The following is a 20,055-nucleotide window of genomic DNA, read 5'->3' as shown; positions in this document are numbered from 1 at the left end:
GGATCCAAGATTCCAAAGTAAGCCATAGAAAAACAGTCTGTGGCAGCACACCGGGATGCAATAAAAGAACCTTTATTCCTACATGGTAAAAGCTGCAACGTTTTTAACTTTTGTAGATCGAATGTGCATCAGGTTGGACTTGGCGTCCATTTCTCTGAAGGCGTGTGTGTAGTGGCCCAGAGTTGGGGTACCTCTAGGTGGTGTTTGTCTGCCCCAGTTGGACTATCTTTGTGTCTATGGTGGTCTATGTACTGTGTTTTCATGTTAGTGGCACCATTCTTGATGCTGTTGATGTGTCTGTCTCCCTAACCTGCTCTGAGTGGTCTGATAGGCCATTAGAGAGGTTGGGGGCAGAGCTAGTAGAGTCAAGAGAGAGTAGAGATGTAGTCGGTGGAGGAGGATGTGTGAGCAGGAGGCTCTGCTGCTGCTGCCTGGGCTGAGCCCTGGGAAGTATGCCTTCTGGAGACTGGAGCTCAGAGACCGTATCCTGTATCAAGGAGTTGTCAGATGGTATCACACACTCCCCTGCTCAACTACATGTTGGATAGAAGGGACTGACTGCTATTTCAGTTCGGAGGACAAGTTTCACGTAAGCAACTGTACTGCAAGAATGCCGCTGGAGAAGCGAGTTCAAGGACATAGCGAGTGGTGAATGAGAAATAAGTGTTTCCCTTCCGTGTCCGGAGTGTTCTCTCAAGAATTCTACCATCAGATAACTGGGACTGATTATGACTGTACTACGGGAGAAGAGTGACTCTTAATTACCAAAGTGTTGTACCTACGACTGTCTATTATACGTTATTCTTGGAAAATCAAAGGTGGAAATTGTGAGGAAAAGAAAACCGTATGGCTCCAGTTTAAAACTACATCTCTGACTGTGGACTGATTTATTTGACTCAGGTGATTTGTAACTCAAAAGAGGCACTGGTGTCACGTGAACAGATAAATACCAAGAGTTCCATAGCACGGTTGCTACTTTTAATCCCCTCAGGTAGCCGAGGCAGGTCATGTGTTTGGAGGTACTGGGAGGAGATGGTAGTGCCATCATAACCTCACACCATTTTGCACCCCCACTGTCTCCCTTGGCCAAAGATCTGGCCCCGGCCTCTGCATGGCGCAACCTTGGCATCACGAACAGGATGAAACCTCCGCGCCATGTATGATTGACCAATGCTAAAGTGGACTTCTCACTGTTGTGTTATTGCCCTTGGTGGATTACAAAACCTACGAGATTGGAATTGAACTTCTATGGAGAACAAATGTATGCACAGAAAATCCTCTACAAGTTGTAAGAGGAATGTATGGTGTTGTTAGGTGAAGTCATGCTGTTGGACATTCACTGAAGGCCGGAAAATACAGGCAGCAAAATCGACTTCCAAGATGGTGCTCAGACGATCCCCTCCTCCTCCCAAGAAAATCCCACCAATCCTTCCCACCAAGAAAAGCCCACCAGTGGTGAGAGAAAAGTAGGGGGTGGAAATCCCCCACTGCGGAGCTACCCAGAGGCGGAGTCAGTGGCAAGCGCTACAGTGCAAAACCAGAGTGTTCAAGAGAGAGAGGAAGAGCGTGACGGTGAAAGCATTAGAGACCTTGAGTTGGACACAGTGGCGTTACAGGTCGAGCCTGCTGGATATGCCCCTGTCTGACCCCAGTTGTACTTTGGGGATGAAAAAGAAGTGCAAGAACTGCTGCCTTTAATACAACTGTTGTCTGGAGATCGGTCTGGCCTGAGTCCTGCTGATGAGGGACAAAGAACTGATCTGGGGTCTGTACCGAGAGATGTTGCTATCCCCAGCCAGGACAAGAGGTGGTGGCAGCAGGCCATCCAACATACTTTGAGACTCGACTCATCCTCAGCTGAGAGGAAGGAAGGGCCCTTTCATCCGGAGTTGTTTTCTGCCTCAACTACTTATGTCTGGACAGAGGGGGAGTTGACAGAAGCGCCTGCTCCTGCCTCAGCGGGAGTGATGGAGGAATCACCCGATACAAGGAGCAGGAGACATCTTCCTTATATGACCCCTATGGCAGTAACATAGTAACATAGTTCGTAAGGCTAAATGAAGACAATGTCCATCTAGTCCAGCCTATTTATCCTCCTGTGTTGTTGATCAAGAGGAAGGCAAAAAAAACCCCAAGAGCAAAAGCCAATTAGCCCATTTCGTGGAAAAAAAAATTCCTTCCCGACTCCCTAATGGCAATCAGACTGTTCCCTGGACCAACCCCTAATAGTTCCTACCTGCCTGTAGACCCGGATTAACAATTAACCTAAGATTTATATCCTGTAATATCCTTCCCCTCCAGAAAGACATTAAGTCCCTCTTAAACTCCTCTATGGATCCTGCTATCACCACGTCCTCAGGCAGAGAGTTCCACAGTCTCACTGCTCTTACAGTAAAGAATCCCCTCTGTGTTGGTGATGAAACCTGCTTTCCTCTAGACGTAGCGGATGTCCTCTTGTTACCGTCGCAGTCCTGGGTATAAACAGATCCTGGCAGAGATCCTTGTATTGTCCCCTCATGTATTTATACAGAGTGATTTGGTCGCCCCTTAGCCGTCTTTTTTCCGGGGTGAATAATCCCAGTTTTGGTGCCTCTCTGGGTATTCCAGTCCCTTCATTCCATGTATTAGTTTAGTTGCCCTTCTTTGAACCCCCTCCAGCGCTGTAACATCTTTCCTGAGCCCCGGTGACCAGAACTGTGCGCAGTATTCCATGTGGGGCCTGACTAGTGCCTTATATAGTGGGGGGATAATGTTCTCGCCCCTATACCTCTTTTACTGCACCCCAAGACTCTATTAGCTTTTGCAGCAGCTGACTGGCATTGGTTACTCCAGTTTAGTCTACAGCCCACTAGTACCCCCAGGTCTTTTCCCTAGCAGTACCCCATTTAGTGTATACTGGTGACATCCGTTTCTCCTGCCCATGTGCAGAAGCTTACATTTATCAACATTGAACTTCTTTTCACCCCCCCCCCCCCCAAGCCCCCGGCTTATCTCGGTCCGTTTGTAGCCGCACATTGTCCTCCATTGTATTAATTATCTTGTATAATTTTGTGTCATCTACAAATATTGATATTTTGCTGTGCAGCCCCTCTATCAGGTCGTTGATAAATATATTGTACAGAATGGGGCCCAATACTGAACCCTGTGGCCCCAGCGACGGGGGCCCAATCAGAATATGAACCATTTATTACCACCCTCTGCTTTCTCTCTCTGGGCCCCTTCTTTACCCACTTACACACGTTTTCGCCCAGTCCGAGCTGCCTCATTTTGTATATTAGCCTATTATGTGGCACGGTGTCAGATGCTTTAGAGAAGTCCAGATATACGAGATCAATAGACTCTCCCAGGTCCAGCCTAGAGCTTACTTCATGGTAGAAGCTGATCAGATTGGTCTGACATGATCGAATCCATGCTGGTGAGGAGTTATACTGTTGTTCTCCTTGAGGTACTCATCGATGGTGTCTCTCAGAATCCCCTCAAATATTTTTCCCGTTACTGAAGTGAGACTTACCGGTCTGTAGTTACCAGGCTCACTTTTGGTCCCCTTTTTGTAAATTGGAACCACGTTGGCAATGCGCCAATCCAATGGTACTATACCGGTCTTGATAGTATCCAGAAATATTAGATATAGCGGCCTAGCTTTCACATCACTTAGTCCCCTTAGTATCCTTGGGTGTATTCCATCTGGGCCCGGTGATTTATCATTTTTAATCTTTAACAGGTCCGCACCTCCTCCTGCGTTAGGTATGAGATATTTTGTGAGGGGTTCATTTTATTCCCCTGCATCTCGTGTGGCATTTCCTTTTCGTTTGTGAATACGCTTGAAAAGAAATGATTCAGTAGATTTTCCTTCCCCCCATCGTCTTCAATGATTTCTCCTGCATTATTTGTTAAAGGGCCAGCGCTCTCAGTGCAAATCCTTTTGCTGTTAATATAGTTGTAGACTAGCTTCGGGTTGTTTTTGCTCTCTTTGGCGATCCGTCTTTCTGCTTCCTCCTTGGCAGTTTTGATCTTATCTTTGCATATTTTGTTTTTTCCCTGTATGATTTTAGCTCTTCTTTGCTGCCTTCTTGCGTTAGTAGTTTGAACGCTTTCTTTTTTTCGTTTATTGCCTCTCTTACCGTCTTGTCGAGCCACATTGGTTTCCTTTTACTTGAAGTTCTTTTATTTTTAAAGGGAATGAACTGCTCACATGAGGTGATTAGGATCCTGTTAAACTCCTCCCATTTGTCCTCTGTACTGATATTTTTGAGGACGTTGTCCCAATTAATGTTACCGATAGTAGTTCTAAGCTGATCAAATTTTGCTTTACTAAAGTTTTGTTTCTTTGTCGCTCCCTGATAAGGCTTCCTATTGATTGACAGCTGGAAGTTGATTATATTGTGGTCACTGTTCCCCAAGTGCCCCTCAGCCTGCACCCCTGTGATTCTGTCTGGTTTGTTAGTTAATAGTAAATCCAGAGTGGCCCTCCCTCTCATTGGTTCCTGCACAAGTTGGGTAAGGTAGTTATCTTTAATTGTTCTCAAGAACTTATTGTTACGATCGTGTGGGCAACCTAAGCATGGGAGCCCACACGATCGTACCCAAAATGGGATAGAAAATGGATGGGATAGACACACACAGGTAGCACCAGGGTCACACGGGATTCACACAGGTTTCAGGCAACTGACCCTGGCTACCGGGAGAATGGCATGGCCCTACCTAAGCGGGGAACATTGCCCCAATAAGGGCAGCCCAGCGGTCTTCGGATCTGGGCCCTAGCTGATCCTAGGAGCCACGCCACAGAACAGGAGACATACACATGCTACAGGACAGACAAGACCACAGGATGCACAGAGCCAGAATACACAGCATACAGCAGCCAAAATGCAACCACTAGAAACAGATAAGCTGAATATAAATACCAGGTATTAGTTGACATGTTGTAAAAGATGTTGGAAGCTAGCAGGCCACTTCATGGCTCCTGGTTATACCGCTGGTCCCTACACTAACCAGGAGTCCTGCAGAATCGGACAGAGTTCACACAGAAAGCTGCAACAGGACAGGACACAGATAGCAGGTAACAGCAAACTGCCAAGAAACTGACAGAATTTAAACGTACAAACGGACATAAACCAGCAAGACAGAAATCACTCAGCAAAGCTTGCAACAGGACAGAACAGAGCACTGGACACACAGCCAGCTGCATCAGGAACAGGACAGAGTACAGGGCACACAGCCAGACAGACTCCACTCAGAGATCACAGGCACACAGATGAAACTCACAGCAAGTCTATGTGTCCTCATACCGGGGGGGGGGGGGAATAGACAGTCAGCTACACAAGCTGACATAGGGGAGTGTCCAGTTACACCAACTGACACCCAGAATAAGAGATAAGACCTTTGGAGGCTGCACCTGTACAGGGGGAAGGAAAAGAGGGCTGCATGTACTGCAGACTAGGACTACAGGTGTCCAAACAATCTTGGGGAAGCAGAGAGACAATAGACTTACTTGCAAATCCAGATCAGAGTGGGAACAAGCTGAACATGACTGATAACAAGTTGCAGGACACAGAACTAACATGAGTGCTCACCCTAGGGAACCCAGCCAGAGACTGACAGGAGCTGGGTTTATATGTGAGCACAGATCCAGGAGATTGTCTAGCAGGAAGTACCACACCCAGCCAGCTCAATTAACCCTCAACTGCCTGACTGTGCTGCTAGGAGTACATAGTACCACAGATCCCAGCAGCACAGGTAACAGTACCTCCCCTTTAAAAAAGGGGCCTCTGGACCCTTTAAGCATAACGTCAAACATTATGCAACTCCTCCAAAAGACACAGACGCAGTACAGGACTTATCCCTATGGCCTAGTACTGCCAAACATGTCACCAGGATAGGCGTAGCACAGGACGTATCCATACGGGCCTAATTCAAACACACAAACAGCTGAGAAGGAGGGGGCAAACGTAACACATACCATGCACGTAGCCGGAGGGGTAGACATGGCAAGCCACCCTGCTGTCCTCGCGTGCACAGGACTTATCCATACGGGCCTAGTGTGGACGCCAGCCAGTCAGCGGGAGGAGGGGAAAAGCTCAGGTACATACCATACAGGGGTCTACAGCAAATTATGTCCGCTGGGCGCACCACGCCGCAGGACGGACACCGGGACAGGAATACAGATTGCATAATGCAGGACGGGTAACAGACAGAGCTGGAACACAGACAGGGAAACGGACCAAACAAGCCCTAACATCTGCCTACCAACGGACTAGGGGACAGAATACGGATCAGGACGTCCGCCCACCAACGGACGGGTAGAAATACAGGAACAGGAATCAGGCGTCCACAACCAATGGACGGGTGGCTCAGGCAGACAGGAAACAGAGACTGGCAGAAACAGATACAAACAAAACGGAGTTTACATGCATACCAAGAACATAGCCAACATACTCAGAACAGAACAACAACATAGTGCATAACATACAACATAGTGCATAACATACAACACACAAACATATAACATACAACATAGCTGAACATACAACATAATGCCCCCCCCCCACTTAGGAAAGGGGGTGCATTATGTTACGATCGTGTGGGCAACCTAAGCATGGGAGCCCACACGATCGCACTCAAAATGGGATAGAAAATGGATGGGATGGACGCACACAGGTAGCACCAGGATCACACGGGATTCACACAGGTTTCAGGCAACTGACCCTGGCTACCGGGAGAATGGCATGGCCCTACCTAAGCGGGGAACATTGCCCCAATAAGGGCAGCCCAGCGGTCTTTGGATCTGGGCCCTAGCTGATCCTAGGAGCACGCCACAGAACAGGAGACATACACATGCTACATGACAGACAGGACCTCAGGATGCACAGAGCCAGAATACACAGCATACAGCAGCCACAATGCAACCACTAGTAACAGATGATAAGCTGAATATAAATACCAGCTATTGGTTGACATTTTATACAAGACATGGAAGCTAGCGGGCCACTTCACGGCTCCTGGTTATACCGCTAGTCCCTACACTAACCAGGAGTCCAGCAGAACCGGACAGAGTTCACACAGAAAGCTGCAACAGGACAGGACACAGATAGCAGGTAACAGCAAACTGCCAAGAAACTGACAGAATTTAAACGTACAAACGGACATGAACCAGCAAGACAGAAATCACTCAGCAAAGCTTGCAACAGGACAGAACAGAGCACTGGACACACAGCCAGCTGCATCAGGAACAGGACAGAGTACAGGGCACACAGCCAGACAGACTCCACTCAGAGATCACAGGCACACAGATGAACTCACAGCAAGTCTATGTGTCCTCATACCGGGGGGAATAGACAGTCAGCTACACAAGCTGACATAGGGGAGTGTCCAGTTACTCTAACTGACACCCAGAGTAAGACAGAAGACCTTTGGAGGCTGCACCTGTACAGGGGGAAGGAAAAGGGGGCTGCATGTACTGCAGACTAGGACTACAGGTGTCCAAACAATCTTGGGGAAGCAGAGCCACAAAATAGACTTACTTGCAAACACAGATCAGAGTGGGAACAAGCTGAACATGACTGATAACAAGTTGCAGGACACAGAACTAACATGAGTGCTCACCCTAGGGAACCCAGCCAGAGACTGACAGGAGCTGGGTTTATATGTGAGCACAGATCCAGGAGATTGGCTAGCAGGAAGTACCACACCCAGCCAGCTCAATTAACCCTCAACTGCCTGACTGTGCTGCTAGGAGTACATAGTACCACAGATCCCAGCAGCACAGGTAACACTTATCACCCCCATGAGATTTGCAGGTTTCGTTTTCCCACATTATATCCGGATAATTAAAGCCCCCCATGATAATTACTTCGTTGCGCTTTGACACCTCTTCTATCTGCCTGAATAGTAAGGTTTCAGTTTCTTCTGTGCTTTTGTGCAGTAAAAGCAAAAAAACTGTAGACCTGCGCTACTTTGCTTATCAGAAGACCGTTTATAGATCTCAGAAAAATGTAGTCAGTCTCAAATTAGAGACAAATAATTTATTTATACATACAATAAAAGAGGTGAAAGCCTCATAAAGTGAAAACAACACCTGATAAAAATCCTTGCGACGCGTTTCGGCGTATTGTACGCCTTTCTCAAGCATAGGAATACATAGACAAGTGACAATATATATAGAATAGAAGTAAATCACATACCCGTAGTAGAAGATGATTGAACATGTGTTCGTCCTAATGTGCAGCGCTAATGTGTTCGTCTCGCAACCAAAATGGCGCTGCACATTAGGACGAACACATGTTCAATCATCTTCTACTACGGGTATGTGATTTACTTCTATTCTATATATATTGTCATTTGTCTATGTATTCCTATGCTTGAGAAAGGCGTACAATACGCCGAAACGCGTCGCAAGGATTTTTATCAGGTGTTGTTTTCACTTTATGAGGCTTTCACCTCTTTTATTGTATGTATAAATAAATTATTTGTCTCTAATTTGAGACTGACTACATTTTTCTGAGATCTATAAACGGTCTTCTGATAAGCAAAGTAGCGCAGGTCTACAGTTTTTTTTGCTTTTGTGCACATTTGTATTATCCGACCTCGGAGTATTGTTGGGACCTGCAGCTCTCCAGTGCTCTGGATTATGTTGCTCTAATGATTTGCTGTTTGTTGGTTAAAGTAACTGTGATAAGCCTATCTGGACATCGGGTGCTGGCATGATCACTTAGGGTGACATGTCTGGCACCAGGTGAGTGATTATATTTTATCACATTAATCCCTCTCTAAAGCTGCTTGGCACTCTCCTTGATTTCAACCTTTTTTCTTCTGTTGCTTTTGGTGGTCTATAGAAGACCCCTATCAGGATTTTGTTATTTTTTTCCTCCCTGTATTTCTACCCACAGAGATTCCACCTGTTCATCTCCTACCCCTATATCCTCCCGTAGCCTCAGCAATGAGTACGATTTAATGTACAGACATACCCCTCCCCCTTTCTGGTTCCCACGGTCTCTACTGAAGAGACTGTAAACCTGTAAATTCGCCGCCCACTCGCACTTATCATCCAGCCATGCTTCCGTTATTCCGACTATATCATAGTTTTCATCAGCCATTCTCGCTTCAAGCTCACCCACTTTACCGATCAGACTTCTTGCATTCGTGGTCATTAGAGATGAGCGAGTGTACTCGTCTGAACTTGATGCTCGTTCGAGTATTAGGGTACTCGAGATGCTCCTTACTTGAGACGAGCACCACGCGGTATTCGAGTCAATTCCATTTCCTTCCCTGAAAGTTTTGCGCCATTTTCTGGCCAATAGACATGCAGGGGAGGCATTACCACTTCCTGCTGTGACGTGCCGGCCCTATCCCACCCCCCTGCAGTGAGTGGCTGGTGAGATAAAGTGACCGCCGAGTATTTAAAGTGGGGCCGCCCGTGGCTCACCTCAGACACACGCTGGCAGACATTAGGGAAGGTGATGTTGCTCATTCAGGGATAGTGATAGAGTCTGCAAGAACGCCAACGGTCCTTCTTAGGGCCACATCTGACCGTCTGCATTACTGTTGTGGCTGCTGGTAGCAGTTTTGCTCTTTTTTTTTTTTTGTATATCGGGGGTGCAGCCCCATTACAGCTATAGCGTTCTCAGGCTGCAGTCTGTACTACGTAGTATAGGGGCAGTATTGGTCAGGCGGGGACCGTGGGTAGTGTGGAATCCTGTCTACAAGAACCCCAACGGTCCTTCTTAGGGCTACCTGTGACCATGTGCATTTAACTGTGTGGCTGCTGGGAGTTCTAGTACCTCACTATTGCACAGCTAGGCCTGCTCGCAGGCTTCTGTATAATTTTTTTTCTGGCTGCAGTTTGCGTAACATAAGCGCTGTCTCCCTCCAACTGCATGCCAATAATTCAAAAAGTTTTTACACCGCTCTGTGTCTGCCATCAACTGCACGTACAGCGACAGCCCCTGATAGAGGGAAAGCCAGATACACGCTATATAGCCAGCTTTGCATTTCCCCCCAATTTTTTTTTTTTATCCTTTTTACGGCTACCTATGACCATGTGCATTTAACTGCGTGGCTGCTGGGAGTTGAGGTACATCACTATTGCACAGCTAGGCCTGCTTGCAGCCTTCCGTATAATTTATTTGTGTCGGCGGTTTGCGTTACATAACCGCTGTCAGCCTCCAACTGCTTGCCAATAATTCACAAAACTTTTTACACCGCTCTGTGTCTGCTCTATTCGTAATCCACCATGCTGAGGAGTAGGGGTAGGGCTAGAGGACATGGACGTGGACGCGGGCGAGGACGCGGAGTTCCAAGTGAGGGTGTGGGCATAGGCCGAGTTCCTGGTCCAGGTGTATCCCAGCCGGCTGCTGTGGGATTAGGAGAGAGGAAAGTTTCTGGGCTCCCCAGCTTCATATCACACTTTTTGGGTCCACGTGGTAGACCTTTATTACAAAATGAGCAGTGTGAGCAGGTCCTGTCGTGGATGGCAGAAAGAGCATCCAGCAATGTATCAACCACCCAGTCTTCTACGCAGTCCACTGCTGCAACTCTGAATCCTCTGGCTGCTGCTCCTCCTTCCTCCCAGCCTCCTCACTCCATTACAATGACACATTCTGAGGAGCAGGCAGACTCCCAGGAACTGTTCTCGGGCCCCTGCCCTGATTGGGAAAAAATGGTTCCTCTCCAACCTGAGGAGTTTGTCGTGACCAATGCCCAACCTTTGGAAAGTTCCCGGGGTCCGGGTGATGAGGCTGGGGACTTCCGGCAACTGTCTCAAGAGCTTTCAGTGGGTGAGGAGGACGATGACGATGAGACACAGTTGTCTATCAGTGAGGTAGTAGTAAGGAGAGTAAGTCTGAGGGAGGAGCGCACAGAGGATTCGGAGGAAGAGCCGCTGGATGATGAGGTGACTGACCCCAGCTGGTTTGATAAGCCAACTGAGGACAGGGCTTCAGAGGGGGAGGCAAGTGTAGCAGCAGCAGGACAGGTTGGAAGAGACAGTGGGGTGGCCAGGGATAGAGGCAGGGCCAGACCGAATAATCCACCAACGGATTCCCAAAGCACATCCTCGCGCCAAGCCACCGTGCAGAGGCCAAGGTGCTCAAAGGTGTGGCAGTTTTTTACTGAGAGCGCGGACGACCGACGAACAGTGGTGTGCAACCTTTGTCGCGCCAAGATCAGCCGGGGAGCCACCACTACCAGCTTCACCACCACCAGCATGCGCAGGCATATGATGGCCAAGCAGCACCCCACAAGGTGGGCCGAAGACCGTTCACTGCCTCCGGGTTGCACCACTGCCTCTCCTCCTGTGCCCCACCCTGCCACTGAGATCCAACCCCCCTCTCAGGACACAGGCACGACCGTCTCCCGGCCTGCACCCACACCCTCACCTCCACTGTCCTCGGCCCCATTCAGCAATGTCTCTCAGCGCAGCGTCCAGCTGTTGCTAGCACAAGCATTGGAGCGAAAGTGCAAATACGCTGCCACGCACCTGCACGCTCAAGCTTTAAACGTGCACATTGCCAAATTGATCAACCTGGAGATGCTGCCGTACAGGCTTGTGAAAATGGAGGCTTTCAAAAACATGATGGCGGCGGCGGCCCCGCGCTACTCTGTTCCCAGTCGCCACTATTTTTCACAGTGTGCCGTCCCAGCCCTGCACGACCACGTCTCCCGCAACATTGTACGCGCCCTCACCAACGCGGTTACTGGCAAGGTCCACTTAACAACGGACACGTGGACAAGCACAGGTGGGCAGGGTCACTATATCTTCCTGACGGCACATTGGGTGAATTTAGTGGAGGCTGGGACCGAGTCAGAGCCTGGGACCGCTCAGGTCCTACCCACCCTCAGAATAGCGGGCCCCAGCTCGGTGCTGGTATCTGCGGCGGTGTATGCCACCTCCACTAAACCTTCCCTCTCCTACTCCTCCTATGCAACCTCTACCTCGCAATTAAGATGTCTCAGCAGCAGCACGTCGCCAGCAGTCGGTGTCGCGCGGCGCGGCAGCACAGCGGTGGGTAAGCATCAGCAGGCCGTGCTGAAACTACTCACGGCCCACGAACTGTTGCAGGGTCTGACACAGCAGACCGACCGCTGGCTTTCGCCGCTGAGCCTCCAACTGGGCATGGTCGTGTGTGACAACGGCCATAACCTGGTCGCGGCTCTGCAGCTCGGCAGCCTCATGCACATGCCATGCCTGGCCAACGTCTTTAATTTGGTGGTTCAGCGGTTTCTGAAAAACTACCCACGCTTGTCAGACCTCCTGGGCAAGGTGCGCTGCGTCTGCGCACATTTCCACAAGTCTAACACGGACGCTGCCACTCTGCGGACCCTGCAACATTGGTTTAATCTGCCAGTGCACCGACTGCTGTGCGACGTGCCCACACAGTGGAACTCTACACTCCACATGTTGGCCCGGCTGTATGAGCAGCGTAGAGATATAGTGGAATACCAACTCCAACATGGGCGGCGTAGTGGGAGTCAGCCTCCTCAATTCTTTACAGAGGAGTGGGCATGGATAGCAGATATCTGCCAGGTCCTTGGAAACTTTGAGGAGTCTACCCAGATGGTGAGCGGCGATGCTGCAATCATTAGCGTCACCATTCCTCTGCTATGCCTGTTGAGAAGTTCCCTGCAAAGCATAAAGGCTGACGCTTTGCGGTCGGAACAGGAAACGGGGGAAGAGAGTATGTCGCTTGATAGTCAGAGCACCCTCATGTCTATATCTCAGTGCGTTTTGGAGGAGGAGGAGGAGGAGGAGGAGGGGGAGGAGCCAGAGGAGGAGAAGGAGGGGGAAGAGACAGCTGGGCCCACTGCAGAGGGTACCCATGCTGCTTGCCTCTCATCTGTTCAGTGTGTATGGCCTGTGGAGGAGGAGGATCCTGAAAGTGATCTTCCTAGTGAGGACAGCGATGTGTTGCCTACAGGTACCCTGGCACACATGGCTGGCTCATGTTAGGATGCCTTTCTCGTGACCCTCGCGTGAGACGCATTCTGGACACTACTGATTACTGGGTGTACACACTGCTCGACCCACGGTATAGGGAGAACCTTTCAACTCTCATTCCCAAAGAGGAAAGGGGTTCGAGAGTGATGCAATATCACAGGTCCTGGTGGACAAACTGATGGTAAACTTCCCATCTGACAGCGCTAGTGGCAGAAGGCGCAGTTCCGAGGGCCAAGTAGCAGGGGAGGCGTGGAGATCAGGCAGCATGTTCAGCGCAGGCAGGGGAACACTCTCCAAGGCCTTTGCCAGCTTTATGGCTCCCCAGCAAGACAGTGTCACCACTCCCCAGCCAAGGCTGAGTCGGAGGGAGCACTGTAAAAGGATGGTGAGGGAGTACATAGCCGATCGCACTACCGTCCTCCGTGACGCCTCTGCCCCCTACAACTACTGGGTGTCAAAGCTGCACACGTAGCACAAACTCGCGCTGTATGCCCTGGAGGTGCTTGCTTGCCCTGCCGCTAGCGTCTTGTCAGAGAGGGTGTTTGGTGCAGCTGGGGGAATCATCACGGATAAGCGTACCCGCCTGTCGACTGCCAGTGCCGACAGGCTTACACTCATCAAGATGAACAAAGCCTGGATTTCCCCAGACTTCTCTTCTCCACTGGCGGAGAGCAGCGTTACCTAAACATTCTTTTTGCTGCAACCGCGGATGCAAGCATTGTTCTTTATCACCGTAAAAAAAAGGGACATTTACCTTTGTCAATCTGTGTATGATATTAGTCCTCCTCCTCCTGAAACATCATGTCATCACACTGAACTGCCAATTTTTCTGCGGCCCACAAGGCTCATATAACTTTTTTCGAACAATATTTCTACGTTTCTAACTAAAGCATTGAAACTTCAACATGAACCAATTTTTTAAACAGGGCTGCCTCCAGGCTCTGTTATAAATTAAGGCACAGTAAGCTAAAATATTTCACCTGCCATCTCGGTTGACCAATTTTTCTGGGGTACATTTGTACTGTTGGTACACTAATTTTTTGGGCCCTCGCCCACACTGTAATCCAAGTAATTTTTCTGGCCTTCGCCTACACTCATGGTACACCAATGTGTCAGGGGTTGGCCTACACTCTTGCTACAGAAATGTAACTCGGGTCTGCCTGCCTATACTTCTGCCACAGTAATGCTACAGGGGTCTGCCTATACTTCTGCTCCTGAAATGTTACTGTGGTCTGTCTATACTGTTACTATTGAAATGTTACGAATGCTGGGCTCTGCCTATACTGCTGCTACAGAAATGTTACTGGGGTCTGTCTATACTGTTACTACTGACATGTTACTAATACTGGGCTCTGCCTATACTGCTGCTACTGAAATGTTACTGGGGTCTGTCTATACTGTAACTACAGAAATGTTACTGGGGTCTACCTAGACTTCTGCAACATAACTGTTAGTGGTGTCAGCTTATACCTTTGCTACAGGAATATAACAGGGGTCTGTGCCTAGTATGGGTGCACTAAGTTTTCCCATCGCGGTGTTCTACGTATCTGGGCCCCCCAAAAACCCCAGACTGACTAGGGCATGCAGTGTGGGCCGAAGCCCACCTGTATTTGATCTCACGTTAGCTCAGCTATCTGGGGCACTGCAATGAGATTTATTAATGTACCGTCGGTGGCTTCCTGGGACCCACCCATGCTGTGGGTCCACACAGACTTCCCATAGCGCAGTTGTACCTGCCTGTGACTATGAAAAAAGGCCAGCCTGACTAGGGCATGCAGTGTGGGCCGAAGCCAACCTGTACTTTATCTCACATTAGCTCAGCTATCTGGGGCACTGCAATAAGATTTATTTATGTACCGTCGGTGGCTTTCTGGGACCCACCCATGCTGCAGGTCCACACAGACTTCCCATAGCGGAGCTGTACCTGCCTGTGACTATTAAAAAAAACCCGGTCTGACTGGGGCATGCAGTGTGGGCCGAAGCCAACCTGTACTTGATCTCACGTTAGCTCAGCTATCCGGGGCACTGCAATGGGATTTATTTATGTACCGTAAGTGGGTTCCAGGAAGCAGAGTGCAGATGGCTTTCCCCTTTGCGGTGTCGATTGAGCTATGCGACACCTAGACAGAATGAATACTGTGTGGGCACATGGATTCCCCATAGCTATGTAACTCATGCCCACGTTTGCAGCTCCTGATGGAGGTGGCACAGGATTGGAATGAAGATCGAACGTCAATTTCTCATTGATTCTCTACAGCATTGTGGGCTATCGCCCCGCCCCTTTTAAAGAGGGTCGCTACCTGGCCCTGCCAACCCTCTGCAGTGTGTGCCTCTGGTTCCTCCTCATGGCAGACTCACTTATAAATAGACATGAGGGTGGTGTGGCTATGCGGCCAGCGTGTGGCATGCAGGGACACTTTTGTGTGCGCTGCGGACGCAGGGTCGTGCGGGGGGGGGGGGGGGGGTTGGGCAGCATGTAACCCAGGAGAAGTGGCAGCGGAGTGTCATGCAGGCAGTGATTGTGCTTTGTTGGAGGTAGTGTGGTGCTTAGCTAAGGTATGCCATGCTAATGAGGGTTTGTCCGAAGTAAAAATTGTTAAGGGGGGGGGGGGCAGACTCTTGCCGCTATTGTGGCTTAATAGTGGGACCTGGGAGCCTGAGATGCAGCCCTGCATGTTGCCCCTCGCCTGCCCTATCCGTTTCTGTGTCGTTTCCATCAATTTCGTAGGTTTTGAAGATTTGCACAAATGAAAACCTTAGCGGAGCATGGGTCATATACAAAAATGCTCAAGTCGCCCATTGACTTTAATGGGGTTCATTACTCGAAACGAACTCTCGAGCATTGTGGAATGTTTGACTCGAGCAACGAGCACCCGAGCATTTTGGTGCTCGCTCATCTCTAGTGGTCATACAATTTATACTGTTTTTTTGTTCTTGAAATTCGTTTTGTTTCTATATGTGCTTTTGGCTGATCTAACAGTTCTAACTGTACTAACCCCACCCCCTGCTCGACCCCCACTCCCCTTGCTTAGACCCGGGTCGTTAGCTACACTGACTACCCCACTGTTTCTCTTTTTGCCCTCCCCCCAGTCCCTAGTCAAAACACTCCTCCAGCCTTCTAGCCATCTTCTCCCCCAGCACAGCTGCACTATCCCCATTAAGATGCAGCCCGTCCCTACGGTAGAGCCTGTAGCCGACAGCAAAGTCAGCCCAGTTCTCCAGGAACCCAAATCCCTCCTTCTTACACCAACTTCGAAGCCACTTGTTTACCTCCCTAAGATCCTGTTGCCTTTCTAGTATGGCTTTAGGTGCAGGTAGTATTTCCGAGAAAACTACCCTGAAGGTCCTCGCCCTAAGCTTGGACCCTAAGTCCAAGTGGTAATGTTGCATTATTCTCCATGGATTGTGGTGCACTGGCAGAACGTTGAATCCCGACAGGTCATGCCAGAGCACTTACAACAGTTTGTTATTGAGTATGGGGACAGTAACTTCTTTTGTTTGCCGGGATGATCGGAAGAAGGAAAAAAGAGGCTCATCATATGTTACCGCCCCAGTTGAGTGTTCAGGGCAGAGAGGTGCTTTATTACTGGGGCTGCTCAGGGTCAGTGACAGGTCTATCCGAGTTTGGTGCTAGAACTGGTGGCTGAGGAGGAAAACTGCACCAAGGAGGACCAGGAGGTGAGAGAACCAATGTGTCATAGTTCTTCCCTTGAGATTCAGTCTTGGGGAAGCGATTCGACACCCACGGGTTTCTCCACAGAGTAAGATACAGAGGAATCCACCTGTCTCATAGGACCTCAAGGACTTAGGGACTATTAAAAAAAAAATGTTGACATTTTTGAACTGCTTGCTATACAGCGGAGATAAGGCTTACAAAGTTTGACAATGGACTTTATAATTCTGAGTTTGAGTGGGACTTTAAACCTAACTCCACATAAATGGTTTGCACTGTTGAAGTATGTTTATTTTATGCATATTGCACTGTCGGAATATGTTTAATATTGTTTGCAATAGTCTAAATGTGGTAATGTGTTGAGTGTCTTACTGATTGTTTATAGTAATAGTTGGTGAAGAAATATTCGGTAATGTTTAAAAAAGGAAAGTGAAAGCACAGGAGTGCAGCTGGTATGTCATGGTGTGTACCGGAGGTAATGTCTAATGTGTATGAGTGTCTAGACTGGGGGAAGGTAAGCTAGTTAAAGAAATTTTTCTTATTAGAGGAGGATCCAGATAAGCCACAACATCCTGCTTAAGTGGTTATCAGTAGGTCTCCAGTGTCTGCTTGTGTCTCCCTGGGAGATTCTTTCTTTGGGAACACATCCCCATTTTAGTCAATAGTGCAATAATGTTAGTTTCCATGGGGGGTGATGATAAGGTTTCCGCTGCCTACACCAAGAAGGGGGGAGTGAAGGTCATTCCACTTCCACCCATATACCAGTTACCTAACCAAGTGGCCTTTTTCTATCTCAGCATCAGCAGCAGTATATTTAGTCTTAGGCTTTGGGGAGAATAATTATGTAAGGGCCCCATAGAGTATGCTGATGTATTCTGGGTTCTGCTCGGCTCAGCATTAATAATAATAAAAAAAGGTACTGGCAAGTCTTTATGTTAATGCATGCTGTCGTTGATTTCAGATTGACACGAGAAAAGAGATTCTGGAAAGTCATTTCGGGATGGGTTATATGTCATAACATAAACCAAAGAGGGAGAGTGCACTCACCAGACTGTGTTACTGAGTTCCGCAGTCTCCAGCCTACTCTTTATCATAGTGGGTAAAAAGTCCCTCTTTTAGAGTCTAGATAATGGGTTAGTACACCGAGGAATCCCTGCCTCAGATTTTTGCCTCTAATTTCGGAGGCCGCCGAGGTCAGCTTTCTTTAAGTAGGAGGGAACTGTAATGGCCCAGAGTTGGGGTACCTCTAGGTGGTGTTTGTCTACCCCAGTTGGACTATCTTTGTGTCTATGGTGGTCTATGTACTGTGTTTTCATGTTAGTGGCACCATTCTTGATGCTGTTGATGTGTCTGTCTCCCTAACCTGCTCTGAGTGGTGTGATAGGCCATTAGAGAGGTTGGGGGCAGAGCTAGTAGTGTCAAGAGAGGGTAGAGATGTAGTCGGTGGAGGAGGATATGTGACCAGGAGGCTCTGCTGCTGCTGCCTAGGCCAAGCTCTGGGCCTTTTCCCAATTGCTATGGAAAGTATCCCTTCTGGGAATTGGAGCTCAGAGACCGTATCCTGTATCAAGGAGTTGTCAGATGGTATCACACACTCCCCTGCTCAACTACATGTTGGATAGAAGGGACTGACTGCTATTTCAGTTCGGAGGACAAGTTTCACGTAAGCAACTGTACTGCAAGAATGCCGCTGGAGAAGCGAGTTCAAGGACATAGCGAGTGGTGAATGAGAAATAAGTGTTTCCCTTCCGTGTCCGGAGTGTTCTCTCAAGAATTCTACCATCAGATAACTGGGACTGATTATGACTGTACTACGGGAGAAGAGTGACTCTTAATTACCAAAGTGTTGTACCTACGACTGTCTATTATACGTTATTCTTGGAAAATCAAAGGTGGAAATTGTGAGGAAAAGAAAACCGTATGGCTCCAGTTTAAAACTACATCTCTGACTGTGGACTCATTTATTTGACTCGGGTGATTTGTCACTCAGAAGAGGCACTGGCGTCACGTGAACAGATTAAGTACCAAGAGTTCCATAGCACGGTTGCTACTTTTATTTCTCTGCGGGTAGTTATCTTAACTTTCTCATCAGTGGGGGCCTGTCTGCTGTGATCTCCCCTGATCCTGAGAATAGTACTCTGAAATATTCTTGCATGAAATGAGTGGAGATCACACGTGAGCGCTGCCCCTCCATGTTTTTCAAAGGAAGCATCAGAGATAGCAGAGCACTTGATCTTACCAATTTCCGGCACTCCTGTTGAAATGCATAGAGCGGAGTCTGGGGGTGCAGTAGTGTCCTTCCTTGAGAAGAGTACCACGAGAGTTTAAGGGTTATATAAGGCTACGTTCACATCTGCATTTGTGGATGCCATTTTCCTGCTATGTCATGAAAGTTGGAAAGGGGAATCCTCTGACCTGATCCGCTTTATGACCGAACCAAACAACACTGCATGAATCTCACTGACTATACAGGGGGCCGTCTTGTCCGGCATTTTACCAGACAAAAAAGTGCTTCATACAGGAGTCTCTATTCTGGGTTTTTCTGTTGGGTTTGCAACTGAACCTCTGAACAAAGCCTTCAAACACAAGTGTGAACATATCCTTAGCCATGCAATGCTCCCTGGGAAAAATCTATGCAAATGAGTTATGGAGTAAATCCCCATAGCACCACCTATAGCTACCTTATTGACTCAGAGGGCTGCTGTGGAGAATGGCTCCATAACTCATTTGCATAGAATGCTAATGTAATGTTTTCATGTAGCTTCACTGTCTTTATCACTTCAGCTCCGATAGCATTTCCCATGTCTTTGGCTGAGTACAGGCTATATTCTTTCTACTACCCTGGCCAAAACCCCTGAACTTGGGGTGGCTGCATATTTGTGGCTCTACAGTGACCCTTTCAACTCTACCATTCTAGGATTCTAAGTTTTGCGCTCTTTTGCCCGCTGGAGTCTTCCTGTTTTTCTTAGACACAATGGCGCTGGAACTGGTCGCCCGCTGTCATACCATCCGTGCGGAGGAGCGGCGAGTTGTGCGTTCGGACACGTTAGTTGGAGCTCCAGCGTTGTATTCAGCTGACTGTGCAGCCTGTTGGTCAGAACGATTCCTGACATCCTCCTCCGACCCCTTTCAGGGAGGAGTTGTTTCCGTCCGCAGGATCCCCTTCCGCTGGATGTTTTTTCTCAATCGCGCCATTCTCTGTATACTCCCCACACCGTTACACGAGAACCCCACGCGGTTGGCGGTGAGACCCCGGCTAGTCTAGCACCGGTGACCGGCCTCGTTGGAAGTCGCTTCGATTGCTGAAACGGATCAGCTGAACACTTGTCACCTGATTTTATGCTGCACGCCGGGGTCACGGGGAGAATTACCATCCAGGGAGGAGCCTATTATGAGAGGGGCTATAATAAAGGGGCAATCAGCTTATCTATCTTTCTAGCTGATACCTATT

The sequence above is a fragment of the Eleutherodactylus coqui genome, chromosome 4 (genome assembly GCF_035609145.1).
Source record: "Eleutherodactylus coqui strain aEleCoq1 chromosome 4, aEleCoq1.hap1, whole genome shotgun sequence".
Taxonomy (NCBI): Eukaryota; Metazoa; Chordata; class Amphibia; order Anura; family Eleutherodactylidae; genus Eleutherodactylus; species Eleutherodactylus coqui.
The sequence above is the reverse complement of the archived record's forward strand: the minus strand, read 5'-3'. Positions refer to the sequence as shown.